Source organism: Sus scrofa, chromosome 8 (genome assembly GCF_000003025.6).
Source record: "Sus scrofa isolate TJ Tabasco breed Duroc chromosome 8, Sscrofa11.1, whole genome shotgun sequence".
NCBI classification, from domain to species: Eukaryota; Metazoa; Chordata; class Mammalia; order Artiodactyla; family Suidae; genus Sus; species Sus scrofa.
In genome coordinates, this window is record NC_010450.4 from 86610275 (window position 1) to 86633565 (window position 23291).

The window sequence follows — 23291 nt, forward strand, 5'->3', positions numbered from 1 at the left end:
TTTTTATTTCTCCACATTACTATACTACTTGCAGGATAGATGAATATTAGCTCAGATTCTTACTCATTTTTATTAAATCTTAGTCAATTTGGGCTGCTGTAACAAAATTCCACAGACTGAGTGGTTTAAACAACAGAAATGTATTTCCCACAGTTCTAGGAGCTGGGTGGTCCAGGCTGAGGATGCCAGCATGGACCATTATGGTGAGGGCCCTCTTGCTGGTTTGCAGACAGCTCTTCTCTGGTTATGTCATTACACCACCAAGAGCAGAGAAGGCCCGGATCTCCTTATCCCCTTACAAAGGCACTAATCCCACTCACGAGCTTTCTACCCTCAGGACCTAATCATCTCCCAAAGGCCTTACTTCCAGATACACTGGGGATTTAAACTTCAACATATGAATTTGAGGAAAGGTGACACAAATGTTTGGTTCATGGTATGTTATTACTTTGATTATTTTGCTCTCTTTTTTCTAAGTTTTCTTTTCTGAAATTGAACTTAATAATCAGACATTAAACTTACTGAACCAGTCCTCTATATGTCATAGCTTTTATGTATTATTTTCTGTCCTTTGTTTTCCTATGGACCAGGTAGGTTCTTTGACTAACGTTTTTATTGAATTTTGAGTCTTTAAAAATTTTTGTTCCTTTTTACCCAGCATTTATTTGTTTTGAGGATATCATTTTTCTCAGATCTCTGAGCATTAGTTAGATCTTTCTGATAAACATTTTAAAAATTCTCTTCTGCATTCTGAATGAGCTGTTTTTCTGTAGTCAGATCAGTCTGTTTATTTTGATCTTTTTCAGTTACGCTGCACGCTTTTTCAAATATTTAGTGATTCTTGGTTGTCTGGTGGTGCTCTGGGTAAATGTTATTTCCTCTCCCTCAGCCCCCACCCCTGCCCTGCATCTATCTTTGTATTTATTTGTCACATTGGCAGGGATAAGGCTTCCTGGGAGGTTTTGGTACCTGGATAGAACTTGTTGGTTGGCAAACAGTGTTTTGGATGATATGAATGGCTAGATTGTGATTGTTTTGTGTTGGAGGTTTGGTTGTGTAGGTTTTTTCCATCGTGGTTTGAGGGAATTTGTTCTTGGGCACTGGTACACACACTGCCTGTGCTAGTTACATCCAGATGGCTCATTAAGCTTTTATTAAAAAGACTGTGTGCGCCTCCTGGGATGGAAGTCCTGGCGGCTCAGGTGTGCGCTGTGAGCGCTCCCCTCACAGACTCATTTCAGACTTCAGGTTTTGCCCCTGTTCGGCTCCCATCTTCCATTGAATTGTCCATCTCCATGGCACCCCCGGTCCTGTGTGTCCGGGTTACAGATTCCTCACCTCTGCTCTATCAGTGCCCCTTCCTCCATCAGATGTAGATGTCTCATAAGTAGTATTAGTCACCGAGGCTGAGGGTTGCCTCCATTCTTTCGGTGTTTGGACTTACTGCCTTTTCTGTTCATATGCTATCATTTCAGTGGTGTCTTGACGTCCACCACCTTGAACCGAGACGTTGGATAGTTCAGTTTTTTTTCAACTTTTAATGTTATTGTGTAAAATAAGATTTATGTACATGGCTCCAGAGAGATCAATGTCACCCTCCTTTTCTTGGCTGCAGCATGTAGCAGCTTGAAGTGGGATCTTAGTTCCCAGACTAGGGACTTAACCTGAGCAGCAGCTGTGAAAGTGCTGAATCCTAACCACCAGACCACCAGGGAACTCCCATACCCTCTTTTCTTTAACCAGGATGAACATAGCAACACTTTCATTGCTCTGTTTTCTGTAATGTTCTTTCTTTTAGACCTTTAAAACAGTGTTTGAAAAAAAGTAAAATTTATTCCTTAACCAGCTAAATTATGTGTTACACTTCTCACAAAATTTATTTTTAAAATTACCTATAGTTTGTTAAACAGAAAATAATTTAGCTTATCTCTAGCTTACAGTTCAAAAATAATAATTTAATAATATAAAAATTCATCTTAGTGAAGAATTTGCTTAGTTTTACAAATTTTGAGATTTCGTCTCTCTTTAGTATCACTGTTCTTTATCATATTATGTTCAACAGCTAGAATAAAGATTTCAACTAAAATATCTTAGTATTAATAACTTCTGAAAACTCAAATAAAATAAAGATTTTCTGTTAGTTGATAAGCCAGAGAATAGTATGTTTTATAATTTTCCAGTGTTTCATTCTACATGAAGCCACCTTCCTTTTTCCACAGAACACTGGGCATAAGGCAGAGTGTTTCAATATGTGCAGGTAGCTTGCCAGATAAAATACAGGACACCCAGTTAGTTTTGAGTTCCAGTTGAACAATGACTTTGCTTTGCTGTTTTGCTAAGTCTGGTAAGCCTGGTTGGAGGTGACAGAAGGCGAGGAAGTAGAAGGATACTTCCCATCAAGATGCATTGACTAACTTAAGTACTTTATTAAAGAATGAGACACAGCATGTTTGTATTTTCTTCAAAATTGTTGTTTAAACTTTTATGTTGTATCTTTTATGTAAAGATACAACAGAGGGAGGTGGTATAAAGGACAGAATAAGGAAAGAGTATTATTAAGAAATTGTGAAAATTATGACAATCTTATGAAGTAATATGTTATTTCTAGATGTTACAGGTTTCTTACTTTTGTTACAGGTTTCTTTTATTACAGGAATATGAAGAAATTAATCTTAATAAGAAGGTCTGTAATATCTTAGAACCTCAGAACACCATGATTTCTAATGGCATCTTTCAGAAACTATAATAATAAAGACAGATAATTATATAGGAGGAAACAGTGAACCAGCTAGTAGACTTGAAAGTATTAAATTGCCTCTTATGTCAAGAAAAGTTAGAGCATTTGTTTATGATGCTTGTACTCTGTTACAATTTATTGTAAAAATAGTAAAGATGGGGAAGTTTTAAAAATTAAGAAATATATTTTGTTGACTTAGATAGTGATGTTACTATATCCTCTCAATAAATAGCTGAAAGTTCAGAAACTTGCTGTTGTCACAGACAAGAACTGGTTCTGTGTGAACTGGTATATATTCTTATCCATTTTGTTAAGCTATCTAAAATAGAAAGCACATGTTTAAGCAACTTTGGGTCTGGTAGTGCCCCAATATCTTGTCTTTTTAATATACGCATTTAAAACTCTAAACTTACCCCTAAGTGCCATTTGAGCTGATTAACAAACATCTTGATGTGAATGTGTCCTGATACTCATTCAGTTCTAAATATTTCATATTTTCTCTTATTATTGCCTTTTTAACTCATGGGTTATTTGGGAGTATGTATTCTTTGATATATTGGTTTTGCCATTTTTTTGTTGTTGATTTATCATTTAATTACATTGTTCTTAGCTTTGTGTGATAAAACTTGAGAACTGTTATGAATTCTTGCATTTCATATGAATTTTAGAAGAATGTATTGTCTCTGTATTGTATGCTTCCTTTAAGATATGCCTAACTTGCTTGCTTTTTATTGAAGCATAATTGATTTACTTTTTTTTGTTTTTATAAATGTTAATTTTGTACTTTAAATATATCTTCTTTAAAAATTCCTATTCATTGGATGCCTAGTTTTCTTATATCAGACTTTTAAATTTATTTGTTCAAGTCTTTTAAATCTTACTAATTCACTAGTTTCTTACAGGAGTCTATTAAATGTACTGTTCTTCCTCTTGTTATTCTATTGAGTTTTACTTTATGATTTTGAGAAATAAGAGATATTCTTTCATTCTTGTTCATCATAAAATATGAAAATCTTAATTTATACTACTGTATTATCTTTGAGTGCCAAAACTTCATACATTTACCTCAAGATGAACCGTATCATATACCAAAGTATAAAGAGAATATGAAAGATGAACTGGTCACATGTGTCCATTTCATTTTCTCCTTTTAGAGAAAGAAGCTGAAAGTACCTCAGGATTTGTTGTGTGTACCCCTATATGGACCTTCCACCCTGTGGCAGAATTTCAACAATTATGAACAAATAATGGGAGCTAAATCTGGGCAGGCATTTTCACAGGGAAACCATCATCTTATGGGTTTTTTCCCCTTACTTCCCGTGGTGTATATTTTTGATTCTGTGTTGATATTAATAGCCACTCACAGGCAATGAATCATGAGCTGAAAGATTTTTGTTTTACTGATACGGTTTTCTTTTTCAAAGCCTAGACAAAATGAGTTTTTCTTAGGAAAGTGCAGTTTACCAAATTGCTGCAAATAAAGACAGAAACCTTAAATCAGCTGATTTTCATAGAGGAAACTGAAAGTTATAGAGAAATAACAAAAAAAGCACAAAGAGGTGCCAGGCTCAGATGACTGCATAGGGGAACACAACAAAACTTTTAGAAACCACATAGTCTCAATGTTTTAAAATTGTTCCAGAATACAGAAAGTAATGGGAAATTTACAGAATCTTTTAATGATATGAGTATAATACGAATCCCTAATCCTGATGATGATGGAGCATCATTATCAGTTTATTCACACATATTACTAATTACAAATGGAAGAACAGTTATCCTACAGCAGAGAAAGCAGGCAGTGTGTCTCAGATATATTATTCTGAAAAGATCACAATTCACTTATAAGATAGTTGTGATGGATAATTTTATGTCACCTTGACTGGACTAAGGAATGCCCAGATTGCTGATAAAACATATTTTGGAGTGTTTCTATGAGGATGCTTCTAGAAGAGACTGGCATTTGATTCAATAGACTGAGAAAAGATCTGCCCTCACCAGCATTGGTGGGCATCATCTAAGCTGTTGAGGGACCGAATAGAACAAAAGATGGAGGAAAGGCAAATTCTCACTCTCTTCTTGAGCCGGGCCATCCCTCTTACCTGGCCCTCAGGCATCCTTATCCCTGGTTCTTCGACTTTTGAACTCCAGGACTTATGCCATGGGCCTCCCTGGTTCTCACACCTTCAGGATTGTGCTGAACTATATACCAGCTTTCCTGGTTCTCCAGTTTGCAACAGCAGATTGTGGGTCTTTTTTGCATTCATAACCCAGTGAGCCAATTACTATAAGAAATCTCTTCTTGTCTGTATTTTCTCTCTCACTCTCTCTCTCGCCTAAATTCCCTTTCTCTGGAAAATCTTGCCTAATACAATATTCCAGCCAAAAATTCATAGCTTGCATCTAATCATGAATAAATATCAGACAAATCCATGTTGAGAGACATTCTATAGAATAATACTAATGCATGGAAAGCAAGGAAATGTGTAGATATCACTTCAGGTTAAAGGAGACTGCAGACATAACAATTACATGCAACATTTCATACTAGATTATATCTAGTCCTGGGAACATGCTATAAAGAACATTATTGGGACAATAGAAGAAATTAAAATATTGTCTATAGGTTAAAGTATTATAATGATGTTAAATTCCCTGAATTAGATCACTAAACTGTGGTTACATGAGAGACTGTCCTTGTTCTTAGGAAATTTACTTAATTATTACATAGTAAGAGGGTATGATGTATGAAACTTACTCTCAGTTGGTCCAGAGGAAAGTAGATGAGTAGATAGAAGATAAGAAAAAAGAAAGAGATAAAGTAGATATGGCAAGTACTTTGGGTAAAGAATAAATAGGAGATCCATGTACTCTCTTTCCAAGTTTTTTGTATGTTTGAAAGTATGTACAAAGTAGAAGTAAAAGCAACAACAAAAAACCTTGGGGATACAGTTGAAGAATCCTTTCCTCCTTGATCTTTCAACTTTGACCAGGGTCTCAGTCTGAGTTCCTTTCCCTTCAAATTTACATCTCATGTTATCAAACATGGAAACAGGAAAAGAAATTCTCCAGAAAAAATGAATGATTCTGGCAGGATGATTTGGTTTATGCTGCAGTAATTTATAGCCTCAATATTTTAGTGGCTTACAATTACAAACATCTATTTCTGATCCACAATACCAGGGTAGCAAGCAAGCTCTACTCAGGTCACACAAGGACCCAGGTTGACAGAGGCTGTACCTTAACATGTGCTTCAAGAATCACTGTGGCTGGAGAAAGGATGGTGAGATGCTTCCACCTGGAACTGATACACATCACATTTGTTCACATTTCATTGGCTAAAGTAGGTCATAGCCATCCCTAAATTCTAATAACCAGAAGTACAATCCTGCAGGTACCCAGAAAATCACTACCACAAAAGGGCTCCAATATACTTGAAATGATTTTTGACTATTTGCATTGCCTTTATAGACTCAAAAGTGAAAAGTGAAAAGAAGAGAAGTTGGCAGGAAAGAGGGTGAAAGAAAGCACTATCCATTGCTGGGACCCAGACTACTGCCTCCTTTGCCATCACCACCATTAGCTGTATTTATCTCCTGTCAATAAACTTGATGCATTTGCCTTCTGGTTCCCTTCATCCTGCTCAGACATCCCAACAATGTTTATTATTTTTCCTGGAGATTGATAATTTGGAATCACAGCCAGGTACCTATGGCTACACACAGATCAGTCAAGCTGCTCCATCTTGTGACTTCAGGAGGGATTCATGTCCTGACACTCACATTGCACTTAGAAATGATATCACTCAACATGTTATCTGTGGCTGCTTATTTTTTTAAAATTGCAGTTTATTCTGCCATTTTTCTGCTTAAAATAATTTGATGGCCCTATCTGAAAAATAAAGTTTAATTCTGTTCCTTGGCATCTAGACTCTTTGATAAACTGTCCCCAATGTACTGTTCCAGAATCACTCCCTGCCATGCACTCTGCTTTTATCTAAAACTACTTTCCAGTCTCAGGACACCTCATGTTCTCTCCACAATACTAAAAAATGCCAGTTTCCTTGGCCTTCCTAGCAGATATCCAAAGGCGCTTCCTTGATGAAATTTTCATTTAGAAAGAATGAATAGCAACATACTCTGTTGTGCTCCCACAATGTTTTGTCCATGTTGCTATTATGTAAATTATCATATACTATTGGATATTTGATTTGATGGTAAAATTATAATGGAGTAATCACCGTTCAGGCATACAAAAATGGAGTTGGGCAGCCATTGAGGACCTGGTCTCAGACATATCTCTGCACCACTGAGAACCTGAACTTTCTTTGAATTTTACCTGACCCAAGGGCACCACCAGCTATATTCAGAACAACACCCGCCAGCTGCAACTTATGGTCTCAAGTTCTCCCCTTGTAATTTGCAACCATTTGGACCCCCAACCAATCCTTACTTAACAAGCATCCTTATTGCTTGCCAGCTCTAATTATCATTCTTTGCCGGGGTCCAGCCCAGCAGCCAGGAGACAATGAACAGGAGGAGGGGCTACAAACAGGCGCGGAAAGAATTGGAGCCAGCTCCCTCAGCAAGTGCTGCAGATGACCCATTTATTGAAAGAAGAGCATCAGCTTTTATACATTTTACTCTTGTGCATGATTATACAAAACAACAATATATGCTAATTTATTATTCCAAACTATTCTTTTAAATTTTAAAGATTACATAAAAAATACGTACAAACTGTACTTTATTCTTAGAAAATAAGTTAATAGCAAGCAGAATAATAGGTATCTAATTTTTGCTTTAACAATGATTTGGCATAAGGTGATATTCTTGCCTCAAGCTACCTATTGTGCTCCTCTAGCAGGCATGAACAGCCATTAATGGGGAGTGGGGTATTCACACATGGCTTGCTTTCGAGGTCAGGCTGACCTCAGACCATTAACAGGTTGTGGGAACATAAACTGTCTTAAATAAACCTTACCTATTACAGAAATCTTTATTAATTATAAAATCTATATATCAAAAGAATCTTGCCAATTATAATAATTTCCACCTGCTGGGTCCCAACAGGTAGCATTTACTGTAGAAAAAAATATCTTGCCTCATAGTATCCACAATTGTTGGGCCATGGGCAACACCGAAACCACCCCCTAATCTGTCTCCATGGGGACGGACCAAAGTCCAACAAAATCCCCAGGCTTATGTGGCAGTTCTGCGTAATATTTACTATTACTCCTCTGAAAGGAAACTTCCCATTCTTAGGAAAGTTCTTTATGCGTAGTTCAATTGTTTTCAACCTATTTGACAAGGGCTTAGGTTTATAAGTAGGTAATGGCCCATGCTTGGGTGACGCTCAGGAATTTGAGAAGGTTCCCATATTATGAGCCAAGGATGACTCACAACACACATAAACGTCAGACAGGAAAGAAGCGCAAGAATAGAAGAGGAAATCATATTTCAGGAATTTTTACTAAACAGCATCAGCTGGGGGATTCTTCGAAACTGCTTTGCAGCTTCAGTTTCTTCAGCCTCTGCTGTAGCTTTGCTTACAGTTAGGCCTCACGCAGGATTATTCTTCTTAGCCACTTTGTGGCTCCCAGCAATTCTTGATATCAACTTGATGCAACTTCTTTCGGTTTTGTAAGCCTCTCTCATTTTGTAATCATCAGAACACAATTCAAGTGCTTCTTCAAATCTGTGTCTCCAGGCTGGAGTCCTAACAAATCCCAAATACACACCTTTTAATTTCAATCAATTCTCTGTTTCTAAAATGTTGGATAACAGATTATATGTCTATTTTTCTAACTATATTATCTATTTGAAAGCAGGATGTAGTTATCTTCGCATCCCCAATATTTTCACTCACAGCTTAGCATACAGAAGATAAATGCTCCATAAATGTTTACAAGATTCTCAGTAAGAAATCCACGAAAACACTTGAGCTTTCTATTCTGAATTTCTATTAAATTATTAAAATAGATAAATAGGTATTCCTTCAACATTCTAAGAATGACTAAGCTAAGTATAAGCATCTCAGAGTTTCAATAAATCTTCACATAAATGGCAGGTTAATGGCCTATTTAGCTCAGATTTCTTGTTCCTTAAATTTTTAGCTTTTGGCTTCTTCACTGTAAACTTTGAATGGATCGTTCAGAAATTATTTTCTAAAAAGTCAAATGTTATCTGTTACGGGCCACAGAATTTTTATTTTTGCTTTTTAGGGCCACACCCCTAGCATATGGAGGTTCCCAGGCTAGGGGTCTAATCTGAGCTAGAGCTGCCGGCCTACACCACAGCCATGCCAGATCCTTAACCCATTGAGCAAGGCCAGGTATCAAACCTGCAACCTCATGGTTCCTAGTCAGATTTGTTTCTGCTCCGCCAAACAAGAACTCCATGTTGTGTAACAGAAGTTGGAAAGCCTAAAGAAAGATATTAAGAAAACAAAATTGTTACAAAGGACCTCAAATAAATTTGTCTTTTTAAAACCCATAAGTTAAACACAAATACATTCCAGACGATGACAGCATCAAAAGTTTAGAAATACGGCTGCATCTACACATGGAAATTCTCAGGCAAGGGGTCTAATCAGAGTTGCATCTGGGAGGTAGGCCAGAGCCATGGCAACACTGGGTCCCAGCTGCTTCTGCCACCTACCCCCAAGCTACCGGCTACTGCAGGATCCTTAATCCACTCCTTGAGGCCAGTGATAGAAGCCGCATCTTCAGACAGACAACCTAGGAACCTGCTTAGCTACAATGGGAACTCAATGATCTTGATATCTAGCCAATAATCACATCTTGTGCTTGGCACACCATCAATTCCTTTAACTGAGACTCTTTAACAGAGGTATCACAAGTGAAATATTTTATTCTTCCAATAAAACTGAAATAGTGATAATGCCAAAATCAAAGTCAAAATTTACTATCAAACATAAGTAGCGGAGTTCCCGTCCTGGCACAGTGGTTAACTAATCCGACTAGGAACCATGAGATTGCGGGTTTGATCCCTGGCCTTGCTCAGTGGGTTAAGGATCCGGCGTTGCGGTGAGCTGTGGTGTAGGTCGCAGACGTGGCTCAGATCCCGAGTTGCTGTGGCTCTGGCGTAGGCCCGGCAGCTACAGCTCCGATTAGACCCCTAGCCTGGGAACCTCCATATGCCGCGGGAGCAGCCCAAGAAATGGCAAAAAGACAAAAAAAAAAAACCAAAACAAAACATAAGTAGCAAGAGCTACATGATCCAACATCTGTGGGGCAAAGAAGCTTGTGATTCAGTACTATGTTTATCCTGTATTTTTATTTTTAGTGTGTTGGTTAAAAATCATAGGCTCTAAGAGAGACAGACCTGAATCTGAACTCTATTTCCACCATTTACTAGTTAAAGGCAAGTAATCATCTTCAGTTTCTTCCTGAGTTGTTGGGACGGTTAAATGAGATGAATGTAAACCCTTAGAGCACAGCGAGCACAATAAAACAGCATCAGTTCTTTGTTGTTTTGTTCTGCCAAATCTAGGACACGTAGTAAGTTCCGAGGGGCCGGGATCTAACCCCATAACAGCAGTGACAATGCTGTATCCTTAACTCTCTAAGCCATTCAGGGAACTCCAGGAGCAGTTCTTAACAGCAGCTGTTCTTATTAGTTAAACAATTCTTATTTCGAGAAAAAAAACAATGCATTCATTACGTTAATATTTAATATAGGTATATCATATACATACAGTCACGAAATAGTTAAGCCTCCCTGCTTACCGCAATAACTTCTCAGAGCATCTAGAACGCTAGGAAAGGCCTGGCATACTAACCCGATGCCGTTCACACGTGATTTACATAAAATTCAGGGCCCAATTATGTGCAACAGGATGCAGAGCCTCATTGCAGGGGGCAGGCGCTCCTTGGGAGGGAAGTCTTTGGATGGATAACGGGGAATTCCTCCCAGGTCAACCCTGGAGCGGGATCCGCGCTGCAACTGGCCCGCAGGGGCAGCGCAGCGCGTGGTGGGCGGCATCCGTGGCGCGCGGGGGCGGAGCGGCGCCCCTCAGCGGCGGTTGAGCCCCTCCGTGAAGGTGCGCGAGGCGTGCGCCACCCGCCGCCGTCTCCCCCGCCCGCCAGCCGCCGCACGCGCATGCGCAGTTAGCAGTCGCTGCTCCGCGGATGCCTGCGGGATTGGTCTAGGGAGACGCAGGGACCAAGTGGCAGCGATTGGGACATCTGAGCTGCCACTGCCGAAAACAGGCCCGCAAGACAGGTGCGTGGTCATTTGGCTATTTTCCTGCGTCCCTCTGCGCTCGAGCTGGGGTGAGCAGTCGGAGTCCCCAAACCTTCCCTCAAGGCGAGGGTTCCTGCGCCCCACGCCTTTCTTTGGCAACCCGCCGGCGGAACGAGTTGGGCCAGCAAGGGGGTGGGTGTTGAGTTCGGGGACGCCGGTGCAGTCAGTGTGGGGTGGGGGTTGGGCGGGCTCTCCCGGCTTCGGGAGTAGGAAGGCCGGCCCCGGGCGGTGGGATTTGAGGCCGCTTGGGGTCCGTTGGGTTCTCTGGAACTTCTGTGCTCACCTGCTGCGCTGGCGCGGGGAATTCCAGGTGTCCCCCCAAGCCGGAGCTCTTCCTGCGGGTTAAGGGCCCCCAGGGAGCCGTCGGTTATTCCAGCGGTTGCCATTTCGGCCGGTTCCTCGCTCGAGCCCCGGTGCGCGTTCCCGAGGGATGAATGGAGAGGGGGGCTCCCCGGTAGCCTCCCGGCGCTGCTCACTCCGTCGGCTACTTCTCACAGAAAAAGCGAACAGACCCAAAAAAGGCTGCGCCTACGCCCTCCCCACCTCTAAAGGCCAAGGGACCTAACCCTTACAGCGGTGGGGGCCTGTAACTCCGGGCCGCTCTCTTGATGAGCTCCCTGGAGCCATGTGCGCGCCGCTGGGGAGGGAGCGAGAGGCTTGTGTTGAATCCAACGAAGCGCTAATTACTGGAGACTTATTATCGCCGAAAGCCCGTTTACGATCAGATACTTTAGTTGATTTTATTTATAGCACCTGCCCAAGCAATAAGGAGGAGGCGTTTGCTTGGGACTTAAAAGCCCCAAGCCCCTAAGTTCTGAAAGGAGAAAGTGAATTGAATGGTCATGGAAAGAACTCTCAAATTAGAAGAGTTAATTTATGTTGAATTTTTTTGATACATAAAAGCCATCAAAATCCTGGTCTAGCCTTGTGATTTTGCTTGCTTTAAACCTTTTATGTCACTCTGGGTCATTTAATCACTTGAGGTAGCCCTCCTTTGGGTAATCGGCTGATCTCTTTTCAGTTTTGTCTTCACATCTTATTGGTTCTTAAGACCACATTTAGACCTTATTGCGAAATCCTTCGAAGATAGACTGTATTCATTATCTAGTTGATAAAGTTAGTTATTGGGAGGGAATGAGTGTGCTAATGGATCTGTAGAAATGGAGCAGTACTATTGTTTGTTTTCAGAACCTAATAAGTTTTAGTGCTGTTAACGAAAAAGCTAGAAGTATCAACTTTAATGAACCTTTAGATCATCTAGCTTAACCTTTTCCCTTGACAACTTAAAAAAACCACTTGGAACAGTTTTAAACCCTTGCCTTTTAAATAAAAGAACATGAAACTTGGTGCTACAGTGCCATGTTCAGACTACATTCTATCATATTGTAGTTGAGCTATGAAGTTGAAGCTCATTTTGAAGCTTTATTTTGTAGTTCAAACTGTGTGACTACTAAAACTTTTTATTTTTTTGAGATTTAAGAACACATTATTATTTTCGCTTTACACTTTTATGTGATTTCCCCCCCCCAAAAAAAAATTTAGTGATTTTTCAAACACTGCTTTTGAGGCATAGTGTCAGTCAGCCGATAAAACTGAATGGCAGAAAGGCATCTCAGTTATGAGAAATAGCATATAGAGAAGCATGAATGTGTTAATAGATGAGTTTTAAGACTGAAAGAAATTAGTCCTAAAAGGGCAGAATTTATGCTGAGAACTACTGAGAACTCTTGGACACTTTTATAAACAGGTAGTTAAGTAAGACTTTTTAGAAAATTCATGCTGGAGAGAAGGTGGAGGATAGATCTCTTGGCTAGACTGGAAGTGAAGAAGCAAAGTGGGAGTTTACTAATCCTTTTCAGAAATGATGGATTCCTAAATTAGGCTGTGGCATTGGGACAGAAAGAGACATTCAAGAAATACACAAATGCATGTAGTTACCAATGATGTAGGGAGAAAGAGTAGTCTTAAGATAATGGCAGAGTAACTTGGCTGATTTGGTTGACTGGAGGGCAGTTCATGGGAGAAGGGAGTTAAGGAAATAGAGAACTGGTTTGGAAGGAAAGACCAGGTTGAAATTAATGGAGGTTTGGGGACACCCTTCAAGATGGATAGTGATTTGAAACTAAAGAGTAGTTTCTGTGCTGTGGATAAGATTTGGGAGTCTTTAGCTAGCTTTTATAGTTAGAAGTCTGGAGTACAAATAAGGTAGGAAGAAAGCCTGGGGACAGAACCTTGAGGAATAGCAACATTTACAGAAGATTGGAGAAAGAACCCCTGAGGGTGTCAGAGCAAATGAAGAGGACCAAGAGTGGGGAAAGCATCATAGACACCCAGGGAGGAAAGGGCTTCAGAAAGGAGGCAGGGCTTCAGCAAGGTCAAGAGTGAGCACTGAGCTGTAGGGCTGAAAAATGCTGTTGCATTTACCAGCTAAGCCTTGGTTTGTAGGAACTGTTTCTAAGAAGCTAGAATCAAGTACAGGAATAATTATTAATTTTTCATTGATACCATAACAAATAACCACAAGTTTAACAGCTTAATGCAGCATGAATTTATTTTCTCACAGTCCTATAGGTCAGAAGACTGACAGGTCTCACCAAACTAACATCAAGGTGTTGACAGACATCCCTTACTAGAAGCACTGGGAAGATTCTGCTTCCTTGCTTATTCAGGTTGGTAGCAGAATTCAGTTCCTTTTGGTTGTAGGACTGAGGTTCTTGTTTCCTTGTTGACTGTCAGCTGAGGGTTTGTTTTCAGCTTCTGGAGAGCACCCACATTCCTTGGCTCATGGCCCCCTCTCCATCTTCAAGGTCCTCATGGTGGGTGAAGTCCTTCTCACTCTTCATATCTCTTCTGCCCTCTCTCACTGACTTCATTTTCCACTTGTAAGGGAAAAGGAATTATGTTAGGTCTATCTGCATAATCCGGGACACTCTACCAATTTTAGGGTCAGTTAATTAACAATTCCAATTTTGGGATCAGCTGATTAACAACCTTAATTCTATGTAAAAAAAGCCCCCTTTGCTATGTGAAGGAACCCAAATCTTAGGGTGTGGATATCTTTAGGGGGTCATCGTTCTGTCTATGATGGGAAGTTAAAAGTATTCACAGTTAATGGAGATTTTTTTTTTCTAGATGCTTTTGTTAAGGAAAGATGACACCTAGAAATATTTGTTATCTAGCATGTGATAAGCCTTACTGTTTATCCTTAATCTTTGTAACTAAAATGCAAGTATTATCTTAAATAGCTTGAACTTTGTGTGAACACTGTAAAATTTTAGTGTCATAGGAATATAAAGTAATACCATGAAGTTGTTCTTATATTTTTATGTAGCCTTAAGCTGCTTTAAAATCTTTGCTGGAAAGCTTTTAAAGGCCATTGAACCAGCTGGCTAGATATATGTGCATAAAATATAATTTGGTCATACATCAAAATATTGCTTTTAAAGTATAAAACCCACAGAAACTGGAATGTGCGTCTAAATGATGGAACATACTAAGAAAATATTTAACCTGTTTTATAGGCTTAGAACCTTAGAGCCATTTAGTGAGGGCTAAATTGTTAAACCTCTTCTACCTTTAGAGCCTTGATGAAAGGAATGTAGAGTTTGAAGCTAGACCTAACTTTGAGTCTTGCCTTTGCTATTTAGTAGCATTCTGTTTTCTTGAGTAAGTTACTTAACCTCCTTGAGCCTTGCTTTCTTTGTGAATAATGGGGTATTAATACTTTCACCACAGAGTAGCTGTAAGGATTGGAATTAACATTCTTAAAACATACTAAGTACTTGAAACAGCACCTCCTATTCTCCTTGTTCCACTTTTCCTTTTTCAATTCCTCTCTCTAGTGCAGCTTTTGTCCTTGGTCCTGGGGAAATCAATCCTTTGTATACTTTGCACCTCACTTTGACTATGATTTTCTCAGGGAGGCATTCTTCCCCCACCATGTAAATACAACTCCCCAATCACCAACACTTACAACCTCTTTACTTACCTGTCACTAATTACAGTTTACATGTTATACCTGGGTTATTTGTTTTAACCCTTGCTTTCCATCCTAGACTATAAGCTCTTTGAGATGAGGAGCCACGTATGTTTTACTAATTACTATAAATTCAGTGTCTAACATCATGCCTGGCACATAATTGACAACCATAATTATTTGTTAAATGAATTCATAAATGATGCATTTTATTACCTACTGGCTAACCTGTCCTAAATGTTAGAAACAGAATTAATCAGTCCCTGGTCCAGCTTATACTGAAGCATGCTCATTTCTTCTGTGAGAAGGTACCTGCATTTCAAAGAGTCTTGTAGCTTCTTTGGAAGGATGCTGCCTCTTTAAGATGGCACTGTTACCTACCTCTCCACCTTATTTTTAATCCTTCAAAGTAAACTTTGTGCTACATAGCCAGGTAGTTCTAAGAGTACCCTTTAATTTTGGGAAAAATTTGTCTGGTTCTATTTTTGTGATGTGTTAACAATTTTTAATCTAATTTTTTGTTTATTATCTTTTCTAGCAAATTAAGTATTATGTTGTTAAAATGCAGCATGTCTATAGCAAGATTCTGAAATAACAATGAGATATTTGTTCATGATATAGAGTAGAACTGAAAAATATGATTACTTCTCCCATATTAAATTAGATTATAAAACTGCAAACTTCCTAGATTATTTTCTTCTCTCTCTATAGGAATGCTTTAATTATGTTGTTTTTTTAAGATTTTTATTTTTTATATTATAGTTGATTTACAATGTTCTGTCAACTTCTGCTGTACAGCAAAGTGACCCAGTTTTTTTAATATATATATATGTATACACACACATTCTTTTTCTCACATTATTTTCTTCATATTCCATCGCAAGTGACTAGATATAATTCCATGTCCTAAACAGTAGGATCTCATTGCATATCCACTCCAAATGCAATAGTTTGCATCTACTAACACCAAACTCCCAGTCCATCCCATTCCCTCCCCCTCCTCCTTGGCAACCACAAGTCTGTTCTCCAAGTCCATGAGTTTATTTCTTTTCTGTGGATGGATTCATTTGTGCCATATGTTAGATTCCAGATATGTGATATCATATGGTATTTGTCTTTCTCTGACTTACTTCACTTAGTATGAGAGTGTCTAGTTCCATCCGTGTTGCTGCAAATGGCATTATTTTGTTCTTTTTATGGCTGAATAGTATTCCAGAGTATGTGTGTGTATACACACCCACCACATCTTCTTAATCCATTCATCTGTTGATGGACATTTAGGTTGTTTCCATGTCTTGGCTATTGTGAATAGTGCTGCAGTGCACATTGGGATGCATTTATCTTTTTCAATGACAGTTGTCTGGATATATCCCAAGGAGTGGGATTGCTGGGTCATGTGGTAGTACTGTATTTAGTTTTCGGAGGTGCCTCCATACTGTTTTCCATAGTGGTCGTATATGTTAAGTTTTAACAATGTTGTAAAAACTTTGGAGGGCCAATGTTAGAAGCATTGACATAAGGATTTCTCTCTCATAAAACCATAGTAAAAGACATCTATTATATAAGGATTCAGCCAGCAATTTCTCCCACACTTTATACCCTGTGATTGTCTTTCTTTTAGTGCTCTAACTACCTTCGATGTGGGATTTGAGCATTATGTCAGTACTAGTAAGTGAGCTGCACTTTAAAATTTGTGACTTGGAGCTGGCGGTGGAGATTTAGTAGGGCTTTTTGGTGATGTTGGTAACATTCTTCAAAGTAGTTCAAGCTCCTTGATTTTGGTTTCAAAGATTACGTATCTCATACTTGGCCAAAGTTACTTATAATTCAGTTTGTTATTGAACCAGCCCAAAGGCAGTGCAGAGAACATACATGAGATCAAAGAGATATGCAAATGGATATGCTTCCCCAGTGCCTCTCTTCTTCAAGAAGGTGCAAATATTTTGTGATTTCAACAGCTTGTATGGAGTAGGGAATAAACAGGAAGCTTAGACTCCTGGGCTTGCTATCTTTTATAATTTATAAGGAGGGGTGCATAGCATCAGTGCTAGGTGTTCTATGTTATATAAACACATTCTTGGTGTACTAAAACTATATATCTTAGGACAGCTATATAACTCAATAAGGAATTAAAAGACTTGAACAACATTATAGAGCAATTGGACCTAATAGTCATACACAGAACAATTTACCTAACAATAGCAGAAAAAAAATTAATGCCCATCTTCCTCAAACTCTTCCAAAAAGTTGAACAGACGGGATCATTTCCAAACTCATTCTGTGAGTACAGCATTACCCAGATACAAAAGCCAGGCAAAGACAACACTATAGATCAATATCCCAAATGACTATTGATGAAATTACTTATTACTTATTTTTTCTTAAGTGCACATGGAGTATTCCCTAGGATAGACAATAGTTTAGGCCACAAAACAGGTCTTAGTACATTTCTAAAAGGTGAAATCATTCAGAGTATCTTTTCCAGTTACAGTGTAATGAAACTAGAAATCAGTAGCAGAAGGAAAGCAGGAAAACCCACAAATATGTGAAAATTAAATAACACACTTTTAAACAACCAGAGGGTCAAAGAAGAAATCACAAGGAAATTAGAAAATATCTTAAGATAAATGAAAACAGAAACACAACAGATGAAAACTTATGGTATAGAGTGAAAACAATGTTAAGAGGGAAATTTATAGCTATAAAAACATTAAAAGGGAAAAATCTTTTTGTTCCCTGGTAGTTCAACAGATTGAGGATCCAGCATTGTCACTGCTGTGGCTTGGGTCACTGCTGTAGCAGAGGGAATTCCCTGACACTGAAAATTCTACATGCCATGGACCTGGCCCCCCCAAAAAATTTTTTTAACTAGTAACCTAATTTTTATACCTTAAGGAACTAGAAAAACCTACAGCTAGCAGAAGGAAGGAAATAATAAAGATGAAATGAGAGATAAATGAAATAGAGAGTAGATAAACAATAGAGAAATCTGCGAAACCAAGAGTTGGTTCTTTGAAAAGAGGAACAAAATTGATAAACCTTTAACTAGATTGAAGTAAAAGAGAAGATTCAAATAACTAAAATCAGAAATGAATGAGGGAACATTATAACTGATTATATAGTTATAAAAATATTATAAGAGAATACTATAAACAGTTATATGCTAACAAACTGGATAACCTAGATGAAATGGACAAATTCCTAGAAATGTACTACCTATTAAGACCAAATCATGATATTATAGGAAATCTGAACAGAACTTTAGTAAGGGAATTGAATCAGTCATCAAAAACCTTTCACTATGCTGTACTGAGAAACTGTCACAACACTGTAAATCAACTGTACTCTTTAAAACACACACATACACAGACACAAAATATTTCAACAAAAGCCCAGGAGCAGATGGCTTAATTGGGGAGTTCTAGCAAACACTGAAAGAAAAATTAGTTAATACCAATTCTCCTGAAGCTGTTCCAAAACATTGAAGAGAAGGGAACACTTCCAGACTTGTTCTTTCTGGGCAGCATTACCCTAATACCAAAACCAGTCAAAGAAACTACACAAGAACTACAAACCAATATACCTGATGAATATTGTTTCAAAAATCCTTAACAAAATACTAGCAAACAAAATTCAAAAGCACATTAAAAGACTTATACAGCATGATCAAGTGGCATTTATTCCTGGAATGCAAGGATGGTTAAACACATGAAAACTCATTGTCAGAATGGAGGGAAGAAAACCATATGATCATCCCAATTGATGCAGAAACAGCATTTAATATCTCAGCACTATTTTATGATAAAAACTCAATATATTAAGTGTGAAAAGAAAGAAACAATTTCATGTAATAAAGGCTATTTCTGAAAAAAACCAACTGCTGGTACCATACTCAGTGGTAAAAGACTGAAAGCTTTTCTTCTAAGATCTGGAACAAGACAAGGATGCTGCTTTTGTCACTTCAAGTCAACATGGTACTGGAAGTCCTAGCCAAAGTGATTAGGTAAGAAAAATAAAGACATCCAAATTGAAAAGGAAGAAGTAAAATTATATCTGTTCATAGGCAACATAATCTTACATATAGAAAAACCTGAAAATGCCTCCCAAAATTGTTAGAACTAACAATGAGTTTGCCTGGAGTTTGGGAGAAAGGGAATTAGAAGAGTTATTATTTAGAGGGTATAGGGTTTTAAGTGTTGTAAGATGGAAAGAGTTCTGGAGATAGGTTGTACAACAGTGTGAATGTACTTAGTACTGCTAAACTGAGCAGTTAAAATTGGCTTGAATGATAACTTTTTAAATTAAAAAAATTTTTAAACTGCACAATTAGTTACTTCATTGTGTTGTAAATTACCCCATCGTCAGGCTCCAGTGCAGACTTAGAAATATCTTACCTCGCTTCTTCGGAAATGATATGTGACAAACCTCACAGTTTTGTTTGAAGCTTGATGACATGTTGGCAGCATAGTGTGGTAGACTTTGAAGTAGTACCGTGAACTTCATGATGTGATTCTCGTTTATCAGCTGGTACACCACTGTATAATGGTGGGATACTTCAGAATTAGGCAGCAATGGTTAGGTATGTGTTTTTGATTTTTTTTTTTTTTTTTTTTTTTTTTTTTTTGGAGAATAGCAACAACTTTGGATCGTATCATTTTCTTAATGGAGACTATTTTCCTATAGAACTGCATTGTCTGCAAAATGGTTAATGTCCATTTGCAGTTTATTCACTTATTATGACCATTTCTGGGTAAATAGCTTCATAGCTTAATAATCACCTAAATTTTGGAAATTTCTAAGAAGTTTGAAAATATATACTGTTACCATTTTTGTGATTTTTCCCCCATTGTTTTATCAGTAAATGTATAATAATCCAATGGGATAAGATTAAAATAGGAGGTAGCATGGTATATTGATGGAAAGTTTTGGATTCTCATCTTGTCTCACATTTCAATCATGAACATTTAACCAGGTTTTTTTGTCTTTATTTGCAGTTTTAGATTGGGAGTAATAATGCCTAGCCTATTGATGTTCTGGGCTGCAAAGATTTAAGTTAGCCACCTCCTTTATGCAAGTGAATGATCATTGTCATGGAACTTCAGAGAAGGGATAATCCTTCCTGATAAAGGGTTTTCTAAACTTTTCTTCTGAAGCTTTGGCAACTATTTCTGAAGGAAAGTTAGGAAGAACTGGAATACAGAAAGCATACAAAATTGGCTTAAGTAAGAGTAGGTGCTCAGAGAGAGCAGTGCCTGCTTGGCTTCCCTGTAATTCTTCCCTGGTAGTCCAGTCCACCAGAGCGCAAACAAAGAACATAGAAAATGTTTTTTCAACAAATTAATTTTTTTCATGTTAAAGAAGAAAATATGAGGCTAAAGATATATGAAAATTATTACTGCTGTTATTATATTTATGCATTTCTCTTTTATTCAGATGTTATTGATAGTCTAGAGAAACACCATTACTCCATTCTGTAAGTCATGGAAAGCTCTTAGACTTTTAGAACTCTGAAGCTTTAGGGTTATTAATGATTGATAAGCAGTTTGCAGATGTACTCATTCCTGTGCCAATATGTGAAAAATTTAAAAACTCCTACCCTGCAGTCCCCTGTGAAATAAATTTTGGCAAGGGTATGGGGGAAAAAAAAGGGAATCATTGTAAGACTTTGATGACAAGGTAAGCTGGTACAGTCACTATGAAAAACAGTACAGAAGTTACTCAAAACTTCAAAAAGAGGAGTACCCTTGTGGTGCAGCAAGTTAAGGATCCGGGGTTGTCACTGCAGCAGCTTGCATGGCTGCTGTGGTGCAGATTTGATCCCTGGCCTGGAGAACTTCCATATGATGCAGTCTTAGCCAAAACAAACAAAAAAAGACACAATAACCTTACTATTTATTGAGTCACATTGATCCTTTTATATTTACTTTCTATCCCGTGACTCAAGAGAGATTAAACTGTTCTAATTACAATTAGTATACATCATTTTCTGTATGTCTTTGTCCAAAAAATGGTGGCATTAACACATCTTTTAATATAGAATGTTTCTATGATTTTTTTTTTCTTTTTTTGTCTTTTTAGGGCTGCACCCATGGCATATGGAAGTTCCCAGGCAAGGGGTTGAATTGGAACTGTAGCTCCCACAGCCACAGCAATGCAGGATCCGAGCCGTGTCTGTGACCTGCACCACAGCTCATGGCAATGCCGGATCCTTAACCCACTGAGCGAGGCCAGGGATTGAACCCACATCCTCATGGATACTAGTCAGCTTTGTTACCACTGAACCACAATGAGAACTCCTATGATTTTTTTAAACATGCATTTTCTTTTTTTTTTTTTCTCTTTATGATTTTATTTTTTTCCCCATTATATCTGGTTTACCGTGTTCTCTCAATTTTCTGCTGTACAACATGGTGACCCAGTTACACATACATGCACACATTCTTTTTCTCACATTATCATGTGCCATCATAAGTGATCAGACATAGTTTCCAGTGCTACACAGCAGGATCTCATTGTTAATCCTTTCCAAAGGCAATAATCTGCATCTATTAACCCCAAGCACCCCATCCATCCCACTCCCTCCCCCTCCCCCTTGGCAACCACAAGTCTGTTCTTCAAGTCCATGACTTTCTTTTCTGTGGAAAGGTTCATTTGTGCCATATATTAGATTCCAGATATAAGTGATATCATATGGTATTTGTCTTTCTCTTTCTGACTTACTTCACTCAGTGTGAGAGTCTCTAGTTCCATCCATGTTGCTGCAAATGGCATTAGTTTATTCTTTTTTGTAGCTGAGTAGTATTCCATTGTGTATATACACCACCTCTTCCTAATCCAATCATCTGTCGATGGACATTTGGGTTGTTTCCATGTCTTGGCTATTGTGAATAGAGCTGCTATGAACATGCAGGTGCATGTGTCTTTTTTAAGGAAAGTTTTGTCCAGATATATGCCCAAGAGTGGGATTGCTGGGTCATATGATAGTTCTGTGTATAGTTTTCTCAGGTACCTCCATACTGTTCTTCATAGTGTTTGTACCAGCTTACATTCCCACCAACAGTGCAGGAGGGTTCCCTTTTCTCCACACCCCCTCCAGCATTTGTTATTTGTGGACTTGTTAATGATGGCCATTCTGACTGGTGTGAGGTGATATCTCATGGTAGTTTTCATTTTTATTTCTCTACTACTCAGGGATGTTGAGCATTTTTTCATGTGCTTGTTGGCCCTCTGTATATCTTCTTTGGAGAAATATCTATTCAGGTCTTTTGCCCATTTTTCCATTGGGTTGTTGGCCTTTTTGCTGTTGAGTTGTATAAGTTGTTTTTATATTTTAGAGATTAAGCTCTCGTCATTTGCATCATTTGAAACTATATTCTGCCATTCTGTAGGTTGTCTTTTTGTTTTCTTTTTGGTTTCCTTTGCTGTGCAGAAGCTTGTCAGTTTGATTAGGTCCTATTGGTTTATTTTTGCTTTTATTTCTGTTGCTTTGGGAGACTGACCTGAGAAAACATTTGCAAGGTTGATGTCAGAGAATGTTTTGCCTGTATGTTGTCTTCCAGGAGTTTGATGGTGTCTTGTCTCATATTTAAGTCTTTCGGCCATTTTGAGTTTATTTGTGTACATGGTGTGAGGGTGTGTTCTAGTTTCATTGATTTACATGCAGCTGTCCAGGTTTCCCAGCAATACTTGCTGAAAAGACTGTCTTTTCCCCATTTTATGTTCTTGCCTCCCTTGTCAAAGATTAATTGACCATAGGTGTCTGGGTTTATTTCCTGGTTCTCTGTTCTGTTCCACTGGTATGTAAAAAATCAATAAAACCAAGAGCTGGTTCTTTGAAAAAGTAAACAAAATTGACAAACCTCTGGCTAGATGCACCAAGAAGAGGAGAGAAAAAACCCGAATAAACGAAATAAGAAATGAAAAAGAAGTCACAACAGATACTACAGAAATACAAAAAAACCATTTGTGAATACTATGAACAATTGTATGGTGACAAATTTGACAACCTGGAAGAAATGGACAACTTTCTAGAGACTTACAGCCTGCCAAAACTGAATCAAGAAGAAACAGATCAACTGAACAGACTGGTCACTAGAAGTGAAATTGAATATGTCATTACATGTAAAATCCAGGATCAGATGGTTTCACAGGCCAATTCTACCAAACATACAAAGAGGAATTTATACCCATCCTCCTTAAACTTTTTCAAAAGTCGAAGAAGGAACACTCCCAAAGACATTCTATGATGCCACCATCACCCTAATTCCAAAACTAGATAAAGATACCACCAAAAAAGAAAACCATAGGCCAG

General features: G+C 38.2%; 2 protein-coding genes and 1 long non-coding RNA gene across 6 annotated transcripts in view; 2 read left to right on the top strand and 1 right to left on the bottom strand.

Annotated features, from left to right (window-relative positions):
• The window catches only part of MGAT4D (MGAT4 family member D), a 50900-nt gene extending 43721 nt beyond the window's left edge, over positions 1 to 7179 (top strand). Inside the window, exon 12 of the mRNA XM_013978887.2 lies at positions 2638 to 7179. The gene's annotated coding sequence lies outside the window, so the exon portion shown is untranslated. The remainder of the gene's footprint in view (positions 1 to 2637) is intronic.
• LOC102162631 lies at positions 7327 to 13561 on the bottom strand. 2 transcript variants are annotated; one of them, XR_002346762.1, is made up of 3 exons: positions 11288 to 13561; positions 9080 to 9161; positions 7327 to 8455 (listed from the first exon to the last, which is right to left on the bottom strand). It is a non-coding gene; the product is annotated as an uncharacterized LOC102162631 (long non-coding RNA). The 2 variants fall into 2 exon arrangements; XR_001298417.2 differs by lacking the exon at positions 11288 to 13561 and adding an exon at positions 10541 to 10775.
• CLGN (calmegin) overlaps positions 10846 to 23291 on the top strand; it is a 53875-nt gene continuing 41429 nt past the window's right edge. Inside the window, exons 1-2 of one of the 3 annotated variants that reach the window (XM_005666858.3) lie at positions 10846 to 10983; positions 13568 to 13673. The gene's annotated coding sequence lies outside the window, so the exon portion shown is untranslated. 3 annotated transcript variants of the gene reach the window in all.